The sequence below is a fragment of the Bos grunniens genome, chromosome 6 (assembly GCF_055505025.1).
Source record: "Bos grunniens cultivar Pamir isolate PY7600 chromosome 6, Bosgru_T2T1.0, whole genome shotgun sequence".
Classification (NCBI taxonomy): domain Eukaryota; kingdom Metazoa; phylum Chordata; class Mammalia; order Artiodactyla; family Bovidae; genus Bos; species Bos grunniens.
Window position 1 is genome coordinate 66,909,254 of NC_141170.1, and position 4,529 is coordinate 66,913,782.

General features: G+C 41.3%; 1 pseudogene; it reads left to right on the forward strand.

Annotated features, from left to right (window-relative positions):
• The first annotated feature begins 3,187 nt into the window (after positions 1-3,187).
• Positions 3,188-4,272, forward strand: LOC147370839 (DNA-directed RNA polymerase III subunit RPC4 pseudogene; annotated as a pseudogene).
• The last annotated feature ends 257 nt before the right edge of the window (positions 4,273-4,529 follow it).

Genomic DNA, 4,529 nt, shown 5'->3' on the forward strand with positions numbered 1-4,529 from the left:
CTGCCCCTATGGGACTTGGAAGGTAAGAGAAATAATGAAAGCAAGAAGTTCAAGCTGCCTGCTCTACTAAACATTATAAACTGTCCAAAATCATTTGGTCTGACTGTCTCCTTACTAAGTCTGTGGAAGTGTGACATGTTGACCAAGCAGCTGCTTGCAGTTTAGGGGCTACTTGATTGCAAGGCTTTCCAATAGTAGACTTGAAAATAAAAACAGTATCATTTTTGCACATTCTATTGGTCAAAGAGTGTCCCAGGGCCATACCAGATTCAAGCCTTGAGGGACTAAACTCTGCTCTGATGAGAGGAGTGGCAAAGATACATTAGAAAGATGAATGTGTAATTGTAGCATTCTCATTTTCTTCTACATATCTTGTAAACTCTTATTCATAATTTTATCTCTTTGAATCTCTATGCTGTAAACTCATAATTACTTAAATTCATATTTATTCTACTAATCCTCTCTTCAGCTCTATCTAATCTGCTATAAACAAGTTCATTGAGATTTCCAACTTCTAACTGAAATATAACAAATGTATTAAAATGTGCATAAATCACAAGTATAAACAGCTTAATGAATTTTTACAAATTACCAATTGCAAGTAGAACCTTGATCAAGAAGGAAAATATCACCAGCATTGTCAAAATCTCCATTATGCCTTCACCTAGTCACTACATACTCTCCAAGGAGAAGCAATAGTTTGGCTTGTTTTAAACTTTATATATGAATGGAGTCATAGGTATGTTTTATCTTGTGCCTATCTGACTTACTTCTATAGTACATTTGCTGTTGCTCAGTGGCCCAGCTGTGTCCTACTCTTTCTGACTCTATGGACTGCAGTGAGAATCATCTATAGTAAGATTCAGTTTACATTCTCTGGACACAATGCTATTATGCTAGAAAATATATCTAAAAGTTAAGATATTTCAAATACATTTTTAAAAATTTAAAACACATTAATAAATAATTTATACAAAAAAAAGAAAGAACCTATACCTGAAATTAGAAAATCTTTATACTTAAATATACAAAAATGTTAACTTCTCAAAACTTATGAGATGAAGCTAAATTATTATTATATAGGAATATAAATATGCTAATGTGTAGGAAAAGAATAATAACAGCCAATTAAGTAGACCCTGATGACTCAGACAGTAAAGAATCTGAATGCAACATAGGAGAGCTGGGTTCAATCCCTGGGTCAGGAAGACCCCTGGAAAAGAGAATGACTACCCACTCCAGTATTGTCGCCTGGAGAATTCCATGGATAGATGAGCCTGGCAGGCTGCAGTCCATTGGGTCACAAAGAGTCAGACATGACTGAGAGACTAAAACTTCAAGTAGATAAGCATCAGACTTGACTATTACTAAACTATTAAAATATCCCAAAACAACTATATAAAGAAAAATTTAAAAATAGGACAGAAATAAAAGACATACAGACATAAAATTGTTAAGATTGTCAGAGACAATTCAGTTCAGTTCAGTCACTCAGTCGTGTCCGACTCTTTGTGACGCCATGAATTGCAGTACGCCAGGCCTCCCTGTCCATCACCAACTCCCAGAGTTCATTCAAACTCATGTCAATCGAGTTGGTGATGCCATCCAGCCATCTCATCCTCTGTCATCCCCTTCTCCTCCTGACCCCAATCCTTCCCAGCATCAGAGTCTTTTCCAATGAGTCAACACTTCACATGAGGTAGCCAAAGTACTGGAGTTTCAGCTTTAGCATCATTCCTTCCAAAGAACACCCAGGACTGACCTCCTTTAGAATGGACTGCTTGGATCTCCTTGCAGTCCAAGGGACTCTCAAGAGTCTTCTCCAGCACCACCCTCTTCAAAGATTTACACATGTAAAAATATACCAAAATTAATGAAAAAAATTTCAATTTTCATAAAAATGTCCCAGATCCTGTTTACTTCCTTGTGACTATTCATTTGATAACATGTAACATGGCATTGTAACTTTAGAAGAGTTGGACCTTATTTCATGAACCTTTAAATGTGGGCTGGCTTTGTGATTTGCTGTGGTCAATAGAGTATGAAAGAAGTGCCAGTATTCCATTTCCAAACAAGACATCAAGAACGCCTGTGTTCTCACTTTTGTTTCTCTAACTGTACTCTGAGAACAAGTAAATGTGAGCCAACCTGCTAGACAATTAAAAAAAAAAATCTAATAATTTACAGTCCAGCCAGGACAAACAGAACCACCTAGTTGCCTGCTGCTAAATATAGATGTGCAAGTGGGTATCTCTGGGCCCTTAGAGACTAGGTGATCCCCTAGCCAACCCATACACATGTGAGCCTAAAAGAGCTTATTGCTTTAAGCATATAGGCTTTGTGTGTTATTTTTTTAAATAAATATCTTATGATTTTATTTATATAATTCTTATTGCTTGCTTATTACTTATCAATATAATTATTAAAGTTAAGAGATTTTTACTTATAAAATATATTCTTTGGAAATATATGCTGTTATAATGGATTAAGTGCAATTACCTACTGCCATTATAAATTTGTGTAACCAGCAATCACAATCATGCTTGGACCTAGAGTGTGTCATACAGAGTGAAGAAAGTCAGAAAATAAAACAAATATGGTATATTAACGCATATGTGTGAAATCTAGAAAAATGGTAACAGATGAACCTATTTACAGGGCAGGAATAGAGATGCAGATGTAGAGAATGGGCATGCGGACATGGAGGGGAAAAGAGGAGGGTGGGATAATTGAGAGAGTATCATTGGCATATATATATATATACTGCTGCTCCTGCTGCTGCTGCTGCTGCTAAGTCGCTTCAGTCATGTCTGACTCTTTGCGAACCCATAGACGGCAGCCTACCAGGCTCCCCCGTCCCTGGGATTCTCCAGGCAAGAACACTAGAGTGGGTTGCCATTTCCTTCTCCAATGCATTAAAGTGAAAAGTGAAAGTGAAGTCGCTCGGTTGTGTCCGACTCTTAGCGACCCCATGGACTGCAGCCCACCAGGGTCCTCCATCCATGGATTTTCCAGGCAAGAGTACTGAAGTGGGGTGCCATTGCCTTCTCCGATATATATATATACTACCTTTTGTAAAATAGATAACTAGTGGGAAGCACAGGGAGCCCAGATCGGTGCTCTGTGTTGAAAAAGTGTAAATGACCAACAGGAAGAGGGCCGTGGATGGAACTGGGAGTCCCTAGAAATGACTCAGTCCCAGTCCAACTTTGAGCAAGGAATAGCCAAAATGATGAAGTAAAAGGGGAGCTGGGATATGACCGTAGATGTGTTGGACATGGGGCCCTCTCACTACAAAAAGTGCAAAAAAGAATAGGGAAACAGATGAAGAAACAAAACCAATCCTGTGCAGGCAGGAGAAGTACGATTTTATTGATGACCTTAGGCTGAGTAATGACACTCAATATATGCCTGAGCAGCTACCCTAGGGCTGTGTGGTGTTGGTTTAATCGCTAAGTTGTGTCCGACTCTTTGCAACCTAAGGGACTGTAGCCCACCAGTTTCCTCTGTCATTGAAATTTTCTAGGCAAGAATACTGGAGTGGGTTGCCATTTTCTTCTCCAGGAGATCTCCCCATCCAATCAAAGCTGGGAAGCCCATGGTGGCTGACCCACTTGAGCTGGCTTTTTAAGGAAGAGAATGGAGAATCAGATGTTAAAACCTGGCTGGCTGGTCCCAAGGAAGAGGACTTGGAGGTGACGTGCCTCCTGGGAAAATGAAAGAGAAGCCATGAGATGAGAAGAAGGAGACCAAGATGAAGGCTCCCCTAGAGTAGCCAGGAAGATCTCTGGCCTCCCAAAGGATGGATCTGCCTCAAGGCTGCTCAGGAAGCTAAGCCTCATGCAGGAGGAACAGTTGTTGTTCCTGCAGCTGCCAGACTGGATCCCAGCCAGCTGCCTCTTCAGGACATCAAGACAAAGGTGCCGAATAAGGATGGACAGATGGTGGTTATAAAGCAGGATGAAAAGCAGGAAGCCAGGTTGCCAGAGAATGCTTGTACCCTGGCTGACCTGACAGAGTGTCAATGATAAGTCGCTCACCCACACATCAGGGCAGGGGCAGTACCTCCTGGGCAAAGTCACTCTGGATGTGATGATGGGGACAATCTGCTCTTTCCTGCAGGAACTGGTGGCCATGGGCTTTGGAGACAATAGAATGAGTGAGATGACAGTCTTGGGATATGCGAAGTGCAAACTCATCTGCTCTCCCAATTTTGAATCCCTGTTGGATCACAAACACCAGTAAAATGAGCAGATGGAGAATGGTGGTGACTGTGCCTGTGATTGCTGCCTGCTCCAAACGTTATGTTCTCATATCTGTTCCACCCAGAAGTGGCCTGTTTAGCCCGCCCACTCTAGCCATTGTCCCAGTTTGCTCTACCCCATGTAGCTCCCTCCTACAGCAGTTGTGAATAAGGCATAGCCTTCCCATGGCAACTGTGAACAAGGCATAACCTTCCCAAAGCATGCACCCTCACTGCTGGAGGGCTTGTCCCTGCTATTTTTAACAGGCTGCATCCTCCCAGGTGG